Source organism: Myripristis murdjan, chromosome 24 (genome assembly GCF_902150065.1).
Source record: "Myripristis murdjan chromosome 24, fMyrMur1.1, whole genome shotgun sequence".
NCBI lineage: Eukaryota > Metazoa > Chordata > Actinopteri > Holocentriformes > Holocentridae > Myripristis > Myripristis murdjan.
In genome coordinates, this window is record NC_044003.1 from 9777553 (window position 1) to 9793611 (window position 16059).

Here is a 16059-nt window from a genome sequence, read left to right on the forward strand (position 1 = left end):
CCAGTCGCTGCCATTGTTCGGGCCTCATCTGTGCTCTGATTGACACGAGACACTGATGCGACTGGACAGGCCGCGATAGAGATGGAACGGCCGCGGGCTGGAAACATCGCGTAGCCAATGCTAATGTCAGGATCAACATAATTAAGAGCAATATGGACGAAGTATTCCCATCAGGCAGACATTGGAAATTGGATATGAACACTGCCGTTACCTTGGAAAGAGAGAGGAGAGCGTGATCGATATCCTGCACTGCAGCCACAGGTTGCATTAGAAGTTCAGTTCATGGTCAGAATGTGAGAATTTATCTCTGCTTCGTTCATTATGGGTGTCTTCACAACCACCATGTTCGCAGGAATTTATTCAGTCTCCCCAAACTCAGTGTTTTATTGATGAATATCGATATATGATCGTCAGCAGTAACGCGTGCTTGTAAAGCATATCAGGAAAAAAAGGAGCTGAGCAGTTTGCACCCTGCCCTTCATATTTTGCCATTTCTCCTTGTGTTGTTATCTGCTTTGAATACAGAGGAAGGTAAATTACAGTAAAAGCCACAGAGGGGCTGGCTAGAATGACTTGAATGACTGGAATAGCTGTAAGTTTCCTCCTGCCGCCAGGATTTCTTACTTCTTTGAGAACAGGTTACAACAGCAACTTGTTTTTTTTTTCCTCATGTGGAATTTTGCTTTGAATAATCCCCGCAGTACGACTCAACACTGAATCACAGGTGTCTCCTAGATAAAGAGTCCTCCAAGGTTACGTTATGCCCATCACTTCTAAATGTCTCCGCCTCGTTTCTGAGAAATCACGTCCTCCTTTGGTTCAAAATTTAAAGTGGCACTAAACACTACAGCACCCATGAGCCTCAGCGGCCGTTACTGTTGTAAAGATACTAAAAGCCACGAAATATATTCAGGATTATATTGTATTCTGGATCGAACCGTAGCTGCGGAAATGATCCGAGAAATGATCCGCCCGTGTAAAGGCGACTCAGAGTTAGCTCAGCTCCACCGGCGTGGGCGACAGAATTTGAAGCTCGGTGATTGGTTGTCTCTTGAGGCTGTGCTCTGTGGGAGTTGCACTGTTTGTTTGAAGTGATGAGTTTCATGCCAAGTCCAAGTGTTGGAAATGCTCAGACGGGTTTCACACCACATTGCATTTGGGAAAGCGAATGGGATTTTCACTTTTACGTCGCCCCATTTGGACCTGCTCACTTCACAACTTTTTTTAAGTGTTACGATCATTTCTGATAAGTGAGGCTGTTTCTGAACACTTGTAACTTTTGTTTACAATCCCCGGCTCGTATGTAATAGAGTGGTGAAGTCCTTTCAGAGCGAAAAAAATGAATGGTGTTCAATGGACAGAAAATAATTATTTTCTGGTCCCCCCGTCGTTATGCCATGGATTACACAAATGTTGTTTATAGGCTTAAATAACAAATTTTCATGTCAAGAGTTTGACCGTTTATTGCGCCATTGTTCAGTTAAATGCTGTTGAGAAAACACAATTAGAAAGACTACATGCTGTGTCGCGTATGTGACGTCACGTCATCGCCGTTTCCCTCCATCCAGATTCAAGTCAAGATGCCGGTGTGTTTGGTTCCCGATTGTCCGCGTCTCCAAAGGCCGACGGAGCGCCGGGCCGGGCGGGAGGGTGAGCGGACCCCGCCGTCGGGCGGAATAACTCCTCAAAAACTCAGCGCGGAGCAGAGAAATGGCCATGTCTGTTGTAGGCTTCCAGTGCGGGTGGTGACGTATATCATTCGCACCGAGAGCAACGAAGAGTTGTAGTTCACAAAGCGGGCTCACACAAAACCTAACATTATTAATATTCTTCGCGCTAAATTGTAGTCTTCTTTGCGTGAAAAATTATCTTTAAATATCACAAACAACATATGTGAAATCCATGGCACAATTCAAATGGGACCAGAATTTTTATCTACCCATTGGATCGCATTCATAATTTTTTGCTTTTGAGGACCCATGTACCGGAAGTGGGTGGGCGGGACTTCACCCTCCTCACTCTATTGGGCAGTATGAACCTCAACAAACCAGATATGAAACAGCAACAACGTCCACGACGAAAGAAGCCAAACTGCAGGCGTAACAGCTGACGTGAGACATCCGTACCTTGACCACAGGAGTGCTGCGCCGTATTGCTACATTCCTCACATCTCCAGGCTTTTCCCTGTCAGACGATTCAAAGCCTGGCCTGCTTGAGAGCGCTGCAGCGATAACACGCTCGGTCGTGAGATTACTGGAAACTGGGGCGCTGCCCTTCGGTCGATACACCAGTTTGTTCCCATCCACGGCAATTCAAAAGGGCCTTTGATCAGGTGTGACGCAAATTGCTATTTAGAGTAAGTTTTGTGCCATCATGTCCGGCGCATGTAAACAGATTCACGTCTTTATATTGATTTAAATGTGAGAGGCTCCCGGGAGAAAGCTATCAGACAAGCCGAGCGGCTCGGAGAAAGGGTGAAAGGCGATGATAGGGAAGTCCTGCTGAGGTGTGCTGTTTGCCGACAATGTGATGGAGGAATGATCATGGGCAGTGATAGGTCTCTGCTGAGCGAGGCAGATGAAATTTTAAACACCTATATGGTCCTCTTTATGCAGAGCGGAGCGGAGGGCCTGTCAGTGGAAATCAGAAGGTGCCTGATGGTTGGAAACAGTTGAAAGGTTCTGCATAAGCGCCGCCCGGCTAATTAGCGCCGTGAATATGTCGACTCTCGCTGCAGGGATGCGTACATCGAGAACCGTCCGCGGTGCGGACACACACACGTGCACACACACACACATACATGCTGGAACAGTCCTGCAGGACGGTGTCAGACCCCCACAACCATCCTATCTGTGTCATTGTCAGATAACAAAGCTGAGCATGGTGGATAGGTACGCTTCACTTCTTTATGTCGTCGCCATCTAATGCAGAGGCCGTAGATAAAACATAAAACACACAGCGCTGAGTCTTTGATTACAACTACAGCAAGGATGGTCCAAGGTTGCTGCATTTCAAGTCAACAAAGCCAGGTTGATCAGAGGAAGTGCTGACGTATGAGGTGGTGGATGGTGTCTGCTGGATGTGCAGCGGGAGAAATATCTCAGCACTCCCTGCAGAGTTTTCATGACTCAGAGTCTTATCACTTACACATTACTCAGCTTTAACCTCCGCTCGCCACCTTCCTCCCTCTGCCCTCCCCCAGGACCTGTGCCAGTGAAGCTCTGAAATAAGATGAGAAGGTTTTTCCTGTTTGGACGGGGCTGTCTCTGGTTGAGCCTTGAAAGGATGATGGGGTTTTGTTTACCCTGGTGTGTATGCGTGCGTGTGTGTGTGTGTGTGTGTGCGTGCATAATTTACCGATAAAATCTGGTCTTGTTATTGCTCTTTCATCTCTGAACAAAACAAAACAGAAAGAAAGGACGAAAAAAAAAGAACCCACCCGGCATGTTTTTCTATCTCCTGCTCGATCTTGGGGAAGGGATTGTTGCTGTTCCGCAAGATGATCAGGTGTTAGTTTGCTGACTGAAACAAAATATTTGGAGATGAAAGAGGATTTGCTTTATCTGCTTTCTGGGTTCTTAAAGGGATAGATTGACATTTGCAGCTACCTTCTCCCACTAATCTTATTTATTTACTCGTATCAATTTCACATCAGCGGCCGTCGCTCTCCCAATCAAACTGAACTTGCTCAGAAAAGAAAAGGCTAAAGGTTTCATTCAATTTCCGTGCTTTTCTGTGACTCAGGCCTTAATGAGGTTTTTGCAGTTGGTTAAAAGTGAATGAGGCCATGTGGCCGTCCGAGACCAAGTCAGGTTCTCATCTATTGACTACAGTTAGCCTTCAGCAGAGTTGTAAAAATGAATGGATTGCTGAAGACGCAGTAACTGCATGGCCACAAGAATTTTAAAACTTGAATTTATCCTTAACTGGACTTGTTTGTCACATTTTTGGGATTTAATAAAGATCACCAAGGTTTGCAACATGAAATTACATTTATTTTCTGCAGAAACTCCATCTCAGGTTATCGGTGGACAGGATTACTTAGGTGCAAAGTTAATATGGCGTGTAGAGCAAATAAAAATATCTGTAATTATGTAATGAGTGATCGCCCCTGTCTTTTTGCATACTGTCAGTCTGTCAGCCAGCAGCAACAGACACCTCGCTGTCAGCATTCTGGACAGCTGACTAAACAAATGACGGCAGACAACGGAGCAAAAGTCGTGACTGGAGGCGCCTCGTGTGACTCAGAAACATCCGCTGAATGGGAGCAAACACATTTCCATAACTGCCAACATGAAGATCAATTATGGTTGTATTTGCATCATTCACCAGTTTAGTGTTTACCAATCTTGCGTTCTTGCACTGCGTGTTAAGTTGTTGTTTGGTTACTGCTCATTCTTGCTTTTAGAGCCTTTAGAGAGGTACCACCATCATTTTGCCCCCAGCATGTGCCATTTTACTGGAGTACAAAACCACACACACCTGGTGCACCAGCATGCCCTACTTAGGGGACTAGTTGTTTAAACAAGTAACCACTAAAAGATTTTTTTTCCACTATTAAGTGCCCCAATAACTTATTTCTTATTAAACTTGAAATCTATGGCCACAGCTGCAGCTCAGAGCACTTGAGCTCCCACTCCAAAAACAGTGCACATCCAGTAAACACCCTCTTTGGTCTTTCTGACCTTGGTGAATTTTGGAATAAAAAAAAAAAAAGAAAAGAAAAGCAACAACAAAAGGAAAATATGAAGGATATCTACGTCCAGTTAACAAGGCCTTTAACTATAACCATTCAAAATCATAATCATTAGCGGTGTGATGAGTTTTTGCAAAAATTGAAAGCTGCGATTGTGCAGTCCTGAACCATGTGTTGAGTCTTGCATCTAAAATGTTTTTTTAGTGTGATGTAAAATTAGAGTGAACGCATTCATGATGTTTAACTTTGCTTTCGATTAATAATAGTGTTAACAACTGGCTCACTAACTGACTTTTCCACAGTCTGCAGACAGAGGCTTTCCGGGGGCTAAGTTGCAAAGCCAACACTGACAAATCCCTATTCAGCTTTTTTTGTGGTGACTTGTTGGTAAATGTTTAAATTAAAAGAAAGAACTTGAAATCTAAGTCAGTTTAACATTTTAAGCAAACCTGTGATACAAATCGAAACACTGAAGTGCGAGCTGAACCATGAAACCCAGCACAATTACAACAATTACATCCCTAATAATCATGCATGAATATAAACAGGGCTACTGTGGAATAAAGAGGCATTATTAATACTGTTTGCTAATAAATCACCGGGCCGTTTAGCGTTTAATCCAGGACTGGATGATTTTGCTTCATATAAAACCTTCCATAAGCTCTACCAACATAGCGTACAGTGTGTCGACAACAGTGTAAAAGTTCAAGAAGCACACAGACCGTTGATGGACTTGTCATGGTAAACAAACCTAAGCTCCTCTGGATATTTGGATAGAGATGTTTCCACTTGACAAGCATGCATTTGGAAGGATGCCCATTCTCCTAGCTGCTATCTGTACATGGCGAGCAGAGACAGAGCCCAGTGTGGAGAACAGCATGTCACGGTAATGGAAGAAAATCAGATGAGCTGAAGCTGTGCAGGCAAGCGGCCCTCGGGAGTGCTGGGAATTGAGCGCGCCGCTCCTCTGGTGGCTGAGCACACATCAGCCTGCTGACGGGCGTCGCTCAGAGCCCCGGCAACACCGCCTGCCCGCCAGCCTCCAGGCCTGCCTGTAGGCCCACGACAGACGTGAACATCCCCCAGATCCAGAGCTGGAGGTGGGACAGGAGGTGGTGGGAGGGTGGGGGAGTTGATTGTAGGGACATCAGCCTCTCCTCGGGAGGGGACGGTGGTTCACCAGCTGTTAGAGGAGCGCAGCTGCTCTGGAGGCCTCTCCCCTAGCAGGTGTTGCTACCTGATGTGATTCAGGATTTTCCCAGCGGTGGAGACGGAGCGTACAGCCCCTCCCACCATGTACACACACTCGCACACACACACACACACACACACACACACCTACACAAACACCTCCTTTTTCACCTCCAGATAGCACATGCCCTCCACTAACAAATCCAATTAGTGAACTTAACTCTGAAGCCAAAACAGGCTGCTCTACTTAATCTTGTTAGTCGTCGCCATGTTCAGCAATACAGGGGAAGATGTGACACGGAAGCGTACGTGGAAGGGAAAAAAAAGCATGTGGCTGTCCTCAAAATTAGTAAAAATCCCATCAAAATGTTCCATACAATGGTAAAAATAGTTGCAAAAGTATGAGACATTAAGTTACTAACTGTTAATGTTCAAGAGGATTGAAGCAGGGTTGGTAAGGCCTGTATTCTGCTGTTGCCTACATAATTACCACATCCTAACTGCAGTCAATAAAGTTGTATAAGTGATTACCCGAACTCAGTAATATATTCTGATTAATTTCGAGTTATTCTCAGGTTGTTTATTTGAGGTATAAAGATGCAGACAAGAAAATATAAAAATAATGCACGGTTCAGGTAACTTATTTCAGGCTTGTAAACACACAAACCCAAATCTTCTTTTTTCGCTGCAGAACACCTGCTCCTATTTAAACAGCCCTCTGAGCCTTTTGCTGCATTTTTTAAAAGCAATCCCAGGAATAACCGGATAATTTCCACAAGTAACACCAATCAAAATGGATTTTTTTTTTTTTTTTTTTTTTTTTTGGCAGTGTATCGGCACAAAAGTACTTTTTAATTTTTTTTTTTTTTTTTTTTTTTATTTAGAATATTTTAGACGGTTAAAAGTGTTCTGACACTACCAAACCCCAGACACACTGCCTATTTTGGAGGCGTTTTTATTCCCTTTCGGCATGTGCTCAAAAGCAAAGAGGAGAGAACATCATGATTGCAATTGAATGTTTTGAAGTGATATGTAGTCACCAGTGTGTTGATACACCTCTTAAAAGGAAATATCTTGTCCTTCATCTTTTCTCTCAAAGGAGCGTGTGTGTTTGTGTTTGGGTTTTTGTGTATGCGTGCGTGTGTGTTTGTGTGTGTGTTAAAGAGTCGTGCCTTGAAATGGGAGTAAGGGCCAGACTACACAGGGCCTTGAGGAAAAAAAAAAAAAAAAGCATAAACCTTGTGGGGATAACTCCCCCTGTTTGTCTCCTGGCTAAGAGTTTATGAATGTTGTCTTGTTTGTTGTTTCAAGGTCACATAGCAGTCAGCAGTAAAGTCAGATATCGCCTTCTAAGTTCACAGCACTCATTCATTCGACTTTATTCCACCCACTGCTGCTTTCTCCTGTCATGTCAGGGCTTTGTGAGAGGCGCTTTCACAGGCTCACTGTTAGACTTAGTAATTAGCCACTTTGGTTTTGAAGACCTGTCTCATTACATCTTATTTGGAGATGAAAGCGATTGTCACCATTTACACGAGGCTTGCATACGAGGTCATCCGCTTCCAAAGCCGCAGCGCCTGCAAACCCGAGGAGCTAATCTAGTTTGTGTTTTCCGCTAATTGCCTGTTTACTCGGCGCAGTCAAACCGCACGCGAGCACGTCCCCTTTTTTAACGTGTTGATTTATTTTTGAATGTGGAGTGTTGACAGCGCTGTTTTATCATTCAGCGAGTTTACCATTCACTTCCAAGGACGAGCGAGGCGCTTTGCAGACACACTTTGAAATGCAGACAAAGATATTTAGATTCAGATAATGGGAAATCTGCTGTTATGTGCAAGTCCATTGTCACAGTGTATTATGAAAAATATAGAAATTGCTTCCGATGATGTAACACCCTCTAGACGCCATATTGGAGGTCTGCAGCTCTTGGGCGGCAGTGATGGAGCTGCACGTACTTTGCCGCTGACAGCTGCTAAAATGACCTGCGGCCACATCACCGATTGGCTGTGACCAGAAATGCAAAATGCCTGAAAGTTTCCACCACCAGAGGGCAGTGCAGCACAAGTTTCCTGGCATTTGTGATTAAGTGTTGACTTTAACAAAACTACTACAAAACAGGTGCAGTGCAGCAGTAACTTAGCGAGCCTGTGTCAGTGACTCAAAACTGTGATCTAACTTGTTTGTGACAGTTTATTGCTAATTTACCAAGTGTTTACAACCTAATTAATAACCTAATTATAAACCACTCATAACCCCTTAATAAGGGTAGTCTTATTGTCAAGTGATACCCATCAGCTAAAAGGCAACAAAAAGTATTTTTGCCTGTATTTAATTAAAATACTGCATACTATCATATAGTAAAACCTTTTCTTCATGTAAATGGAGAATATGACTTAATGAGCTCCAAATGAGTACTAAAATAAGCAAAGTAGTAAATCTAAGTGGGGAAATTAAGCGTGCATAAAAATGTCGAACAAAAGGCCAGTTATGAGAGTGAAAGAGTAGAAAGATGGTGACTCTGGTGTCAAACACTGTGCTGCAGGAGTTGAAGATGCTCAACAGTAGAATGGATGGGATGGGATGGGAAGTGGCGTTTGAGAGACAGCTGAACTCACAGTGGACAGTCTGCGTGACTCGATGGAAGAGCCGGTCACAGAAAACAGAGACTGCCTGAAAGCTGAGCTCGAACACCAGAGCAGAGGTCTGTCTGTGCCCAGCTGAGATGTGGGATCTCGCCTCTGGCGGTGGAAGCCGGACGCTTCCACTCACTTCCAGAGGAAGACAGAAAAAGATAGAAAGTGTCACCAGTGTGACCTGGAAGAGGTTGAAAATGAAATGCACTTTTTGTTTTACTGTCCATTATATCATAATCTCAGATATGGGCTTTTCTTAAAAATGTCTGCAGAATGGCCTGATTTGTTTTCCTTGACTGATGAATGCAGATTTCAGTTCCTCTTCACAGCCAAAGTGTTTCATGTAGTTTGTTTAAATGCTTATCAACAGTGTATGAGGATGCTTTATGTTTAAAAGTGTTAAGTTTTGTTTCAGAGGTGTGAAGTCTGAGGAGCAGGCTTGTATTCATATTTGCTTTGGATGTTGTTTAACACTGCTCTCATTATGTTATTGCTCATGTCGGTTGTGTTTTGTGGTTTCTTGTAAGCCCATGGGGGCTGGGCACCTTCTGGTGCACGGCACCTGGAAAAATAAATTACCACTACTACAACTACTCTATACACTTGCCAAAGAAACAACAGTTTGTCACAGTCAGACAAGTTATTTCTTTGCCTTTTTTTTCACATTTAGCGTCTTGCACCTGGAACGCTTGTAGGTCAAAAATCGGAAATTTCCACAGGGAAATTTTGACCTCTGACTTTGAACGGCAAGCAGCATTACACTGGTTACTTTGCTGAATTAACTTGCCAACAGTTTTCTCAGGTTAATATCATTACCATCCTCAGTGCTCAATCAGCCTGTTGGCTTGCTAGCTAGGCCTAATTAATATTGTGTGAAAGCAAATCTACCTAAATGCACCATTCACTTTAATATGACTTTACTTGACTGAACTACAGCCAAAACACAAATCTTTTTCAGATGTTCTGCTTTTTCTGGATGTTATGTTATATTTAGACATTTTTCATGCGGCCAGATCTCCTCTGGACTTCCATGATGGCTCCAGACGTGGCTGCTGGGAGATCTGTGATGCAACTGTGCAGCCTCTGTGGGCCAACATGAGAGATTGACACACACACACATGCGCGTACATACAACCCGCCTGTGTGTGTTTCCCAACTGGATGCTTCTTCTTATGATACACAATGGCAGAGGCGCACAGACCAGACGGTGCCAGAGTAGAGTTCAAGACAAAGAGATCTGCAGCGACGGGTGATAAATAATGTAGGTGTAATATCCCGAAATGGACGCGCGGTTTGGAGGAGTGGAGGGGAGGGCGGGGGAGGGCGGAGGAGGGCGGGGCTCCACGCTGAGAAGCAAAATCATTCCCTTGTGCATAAGCATAGATCAATAACAATAATAAAGCGCATAGTGGTGAATTATTCATCAATTCGCTGCTTTCCCTCTCTCTCTCTCTCTCTCTCTCTCTCTCTCTCTCTCTCTCTCTCTTTCACTCTCTTTCTGTCTTTCTCTCCCTCTTTTATCCCTCCACAGTGTCCTCAGCTGACTCAACTCGGCATTAAAGGCCTTTAATGCCGCCGCTGTCTGTCTCCATAAAACTTGTCAGAATTTGTTTTCATTAACAAAGAGCCAAATGCATATTATTAAGGTTTTTTTTGTCGAAGTAAATGCTTTGATGAATGGATAACTTCATCTTTGATCCCAGCCGGTCTTTGGAATCTGCACCAATTCTGTCAGTGGGTGAAATTTGTAAGGCTGTGTGAAGTAGACTGTGGTGACTGGCATTTATAGCTGTTGCCTGGCTGCGTGCACAAATAATACATGTGGAGTCAATCACCCAGCTGAATGCACGCTCCCAGAATATGTATCTATTAGCGCAGATATGTAGTTGTTACATTAGGTGAGCAAAGATATGAGACGTAATGTTATTTTTTTGTTGTTGTTGTCTTTTGAGCAGGAATCATCTGGGTTTGGAAAACAATTATATATTCACACACACACACACACACACACACACAAAAAACAGAAACCGTTGCTTTTTTCCAGTTTTCTTGGTGATTGTTTCCTTTCTCTGGTGTTCCCATCAATTCGCCTGGACATTTTGTGCCTCTGTTCATGTTGAAAAGCAATACAGATAAGACAGCAGCAACACCAAAGCCGACTGAGTTATTTGAAGTGCAGGAAATGGCATTGATCAGACATGATAGATCTGGGGACAATGTGGCACGAGGCCCCTACAAGGCTTTCCAGCTGCTGGTGATGGTGCTGCCACTGTGCCTGTGTGAAGTAAGCAACTGAGTGTGTGTGTGTGTGTGTGCAGTGGCCAGGAAGGGCGACCAGAGACAGGCAGTGTGAGGGTGAGCGGTGATAGAAAAGGTGAAAAATAACCCAAGTACATTTACTCAAGTACAATTTTGAGGCACTTTACTTGAGGATTTCCACTGTATGATTTACTGCACTGCATCTTAGAGAGAAATGTATTTTTTTTTTCTGATGCATTTATCTGATAGATGTATTTAGGCCTTCTACGTACTTGAAAAAAAAAGCTTTCAAATGCAAAACATCAAATATGATGCAAACTTGCCGGCAGTATACGGAGCAGTTAGATCTACAACATTAAAATGCTTCTGACGGGTCATGCTGCATTCATTTAAACTGGGAACTCATTAAAAAGGAGCTTCGACTTGTGTGAAAACAAACGATCATCCAACTTGGAATTACCAGCTGGAAATTATATCGTTTCAGAGCTGAAAACAGATTGCATTTTGTGGTTTATGCTAAGAATGAATATAAGCGTTTTAGATAGATACTGCTGAATATACTTTGCAGCTTCATCTTCTTGGCACTATCATTTCCCGAGTTGCCACCATGGACACAAAGTTATGGAATAGAAATGTATAAGTGAGAATTTCCAAGAGTTCCTAGAGTTAATTCATAAATGATAAAACACTCTGAAAGGATCAATTCTTCACAATGTGTACCTTTGCTTTTCATACTTAAGTGCATTTTACCGCCAATACCTTTAAATAAGTAAGTGATTGCAGAACTGTATTTTTCCATCACAGCACTGGCCACTTTGACTTAAGTAAGGTATTTGAGCATTTTTTTTTTTTTTTTTTTTTTTTACATGGCTGGTTGGTGGCTGGGTGGGTTGGGTGTCCCTTGTGCTGTATGAAAACGGCCTTCAGTTTTCCAGCGAGTTAACAACAGAATGGGAACTCTGCTGAGAGCTCAAACACAGGGATCTATTTTTGCCGGTACCCCAGTGTACTGTACTGAAAATGAGAACAGAGCAACGCAAATAATTAGCACAGCACAGCAGGCACCTTAATAAGTAAACAGGTTTTTGTGTAGTGTCACTGCATATAACCACTTCCTGTCAAACCCACATACTTGTTTTCCATGACACATTATATTGAAACTAATTATAGTTGTTATCAGGAGTGTGAACAGCAACTCTGCTCAGTGTTTTAATTACAGACACTCTTAAAAAAAAACAAGCACAAATTTGCAATAGCTGACACCACGTACGAGCATGCATCCACACGTGTATGCATACACACACACACACACACACACACAGACACACACACTCATGCTTGACCTCCATGGGAGATTTCAGCCTCATAGGTAGGAAGCTGCAGTTGCCATAGGGTGGGCGCAGCAAATCCAGTGACGCCTCCTGCAAGGCTCAATGACAAATGGTTCATGGGCTATAAAGGGGGCGTGGCTAAAGTACAGCCTGTCCTTCACCAATTAGGAAGGAGGCGTCGCCAGACTGAGCAGAGTCTGGCGACGCCTCCTACACGTGTCTACGACAGCCGGTTCATGAGTTATGAGAGGGGACGTGGAAAAATGGTGTGTGTGTGTGTGTGTGTGTGTGTGTGCCTACAAACTTTGGCCATGTTATATGAACCTGTTTAGAAGTTATGTGCCTTTCTGTGACAGGCCACTCCTATTGCCACGCCCCCTTTTAGCCTATTGGCATGAACACAAACGTGCGCCTTCACACACAAACACACACTTGGCCTCCATGCCAGATTTCAGCCTCGCAGGGTGAAAACTGTGTCCGCCAGAGGGTACAGAAATGTTTGTTGACCGATCAACCGTCTGACCGACTGAGCGACAGAGCGAGCTGTACAGCTGCCGCTCGCAGCTAAAACAAAAAAAAAAAATTAAAAAAGCGGTCAGCATTTCTGTTATCACACAGTGTTCTTGTGTAGCCGTTTTCTGCTGCGCTTGTTCTCAGCCCATCAGCCCGGAAGGCTTTGAGCTCTTGTGTGATTGATCCTTCATGACATACGTCGGTCAAAACTGTGTAAAGCAATTTACCTGCTTTTCATTTTGTCCATTTTGCATGTAGTGAATGATTGGGAGTGGAAGCACATGGAGGTCAGGAGCTGAGACTAAGTTACATTTTCTGCCCCCAAGTTGACTTTTATTAACCCAAGAATTTGAGGAGATTTTGCCGTATGGATGCTGATATGAGAAGATAATTTTGTTTGTATTGTTTAGTTGCCATACTTGAACACTGTGGATTGAAACATAATGTTATAATCACTCATATGTTTGTTTGTTTGTTTAATTGTATCGCTGCAGCTTTTAGTGAATTAAATTACAGTGAAGTTAAACTATTCCTCATTTTGCTGAGGACCCCTTGGAAGCCCCTCGAGGACCCCCAGGGGTCCCTAGTCCAGACCTTGAATACCACAAGAGTACCAGAGTGCTATGGCAGGCTGTTTTGTCATCTATTCCCTAAAATGCACTAATCACTAATAAAAGTAGTCACTGTGTCCATTCTGCTAGCCAGTACTTGCTATTGTAATTTTAATAACTGCTGTATTACAGATCCTAATTCTAATTGAATAGGTTCTACTGACTTCATTTTTAATATTCCCAAGAAGACAAACTAGACAGTAGAAGTTTTTTTTAGTCACTAGTTAATATTCAGTATGTTTCTGTGCTGGTCAATTCATGTCTGTCACACTGAAGAGCATTAAAGACGCCTTATTATGGATGACACAGCTTTGATGTACAAAAAATAAATAAAAAAATAAATCCGCACAAGGCTCTGTAACAGTAGTCTTGCAAAGAAAGCTCCGGCAAACTTTTCCACCACACAGGAAGAAACTTTTCAAGTGATATTTTGATTTATGTGATCAGTAACTGTGCACCCTCCTACAGCGGTGAGAATTCCTCTCACAGTTGTTACTGACTGCGCGCTTTCTGCAGACAATTTTATTTCCCTCGCCGAAGACGTCCCTGCTTACTGCATGATGTGCATGATGCCTCGCGTCTGCGGAAAAAAAAAGAAAAAAAAAAAAGATTGTCACCATTTGTTTTTCCTCTGCCAGCGATGCTTCTTCTACCCTCTGGTTGCTCGATCAAAACATTCCTCTCTGTCTTCAAGTCCTTCAAGGAGAAAATCTCAAATGTTCGCCTCTTGTTTATTTGGGTCACACTGTGTAAGTGTCTGCTTTATACACCAGACAAATAAGTTCTGTACATTCCCTTTCAGGAGTGATCCCGCCTGGCAGGGGTGCAGCTATCACTTCAGAAGTGAGGAGGCCAGGATATTCAGTCAATTTTTACTAGCTTTGCAGAATGCTCCTTTCCCTTTTGACTTTTAAAGGTAAATCAACATCCACTGGGGACAGATATTCTTTTTTTTTTTTTTTTTTTTGAAAGCGTATACTGCTTCCTTGAGCAAAGCAGTCAAACATACCCCACTCTCAGCTTTGGGAGGAATACAGATGGCCACTGTAAATTTTAGCAGGCCCTGGAACAAAAATGGATGCTTTGGCCCCATGCATAACTTCTGAAAATAATTACTCTGCGTGGGACCCCTCTTGCGGTCGTGCCCTGGCGCAGCTATTCTGGTTGTAGCGCCTTGACATCAGCAAACAATTAATTTTTGGTGTATGCTTATAAATACAGCAAGTCGTAAATACAGTGTGGAGGGACGCGCCCGTGCTATTCATTAGCACAACAGAAGTTTGTCTTGTGGGAGCCGCTGTGAGCCTCTGCAGGTCAAAGAATCAGTGAGGTGGAAACTCATTCTGTATACTGCAAGCACACTTCAATTTTAATGACTTATTTTGTTTATTATTTAGTCTTTAGATCTTAAAAATGGAAGAATATACCAGCTGGGAAGAGGAGAGGGAAGAAATAGTTTCACTAGTTTCCAATGTGGTTTAATCTGTCCAGAGAATTTTCTTGAAGCAAATGACAAAATGTCCAATAAGGTGGATTACATTTCTGCTAGACTACTCACATCAAAATGTCATTTGTCACAAAAGAAATGAAACGTTTTGTATTCACTGGAAACAAGTGAATTTTGTCAAGAAATTTTGTTCCAGAAAAATCAGATTTAAAGGCTCAGCACCAGACCTGGAAGTATTTTTTAAAAAAAAAGGAAAAGAAAAATAGTTTTTGCGGTATGGGATCTGTGAGCGACTCCCTCGTGTCTCGGAGATACGAGCCTGTAATGAAAAACATTTCTTTTCTAAATGGGAATCCACAAACACAGGGGTGGCCCCTGGCTAAGTGGGTTTATTCTTCTGCATTGTCAGACTGATGAAATTGCAGTTGCTCTGCGAGTGTCCCCACAGAAGTCACCACAAGGCAATATGACTTAAATGTTTTCCAGTCACAGTGGGGTCAAAAGCTCTCTCCGCTTGTTTATGAGATGCTGCAGTGGATCGGACCTCCTCTATTGTATTATATTAGATGCTGAATGCAGGCAGTTGAGAAACCGCATTAGAATAAAGTGGGGTCATGTGTTAGTGGTGTTAGGACTTCTGTATGGGTTTGTTTTTTGTTTTTTGTAACTGGATTAGCAAAGCCAGCCATACTTTGGTAAGCTTATACTGTAAATGCAGGGAAGGCCTCAAGTATATAATTGCAAAAAAAAAAAAAAAGAATGAATAAAGTAATTAATTACACTGAGAGGCAATTACCTATGTTTATGTTCCAGCTGTAAAAAAAAAGGAAGTACTGCCCTCTCTTGGTTGAAAAGATGAATGCTTTTTTTTTTTTTTTTTTTTGAAGGTCAAAAGAGTCATGTACTGCATAAATATCCACATAATGATATGGTTATTTTACATTTTTAATCTGTAAGAGGGGGGGAAATAAACACATAAACACCAGGAACCTTAGATTTTTGATGCTGAGAACTCCACTTTGATTTGTTGCCTGAAATCACAGCTTTCATTATGTAAAAATGGGAATGTTTTAATTATGACAAAATGCTTAGATATGCATGTAAATCCGCTGAGCTCAAGAAGAAAACAAAATAATAATGCTCCGAGGAGTACGACGAGGTCTGATTTGAAACAACAGAGTTTCTGCAACAGGGTTCAATTCATTTTGTATTCTCCGTGCATTATTTTGGCACATGAATCTTTTACCTCCCACAGCTTGACTTCTCCTCTGTAGTGCACATCCAGATACATCAGCTCTCTGGGAGGGTGACACCGCCTCAATTTGGAATTAACTGCCGGCACTTCTAGGCTTGTTTGGGAATTTCAGCTTTCTTTAAG

At 42.8% G+C, this 16059-nt stretch overlaps 1 protein-coding gene across 2 annotated transcripts in view; it reads left to right on the plus strand.

The window, feature by feature from the left end:
* Positions 1-16059, plus strand: part of LOC115356247 (heparan sulfate glucosamine 3-O-sulfotransferase 5) — a 71171-nt gene that overhangs the window by 51778 nt on the left and 3334 nt on the right. The gene's annotated exons all lie outside the window — the stretch shown is intronic.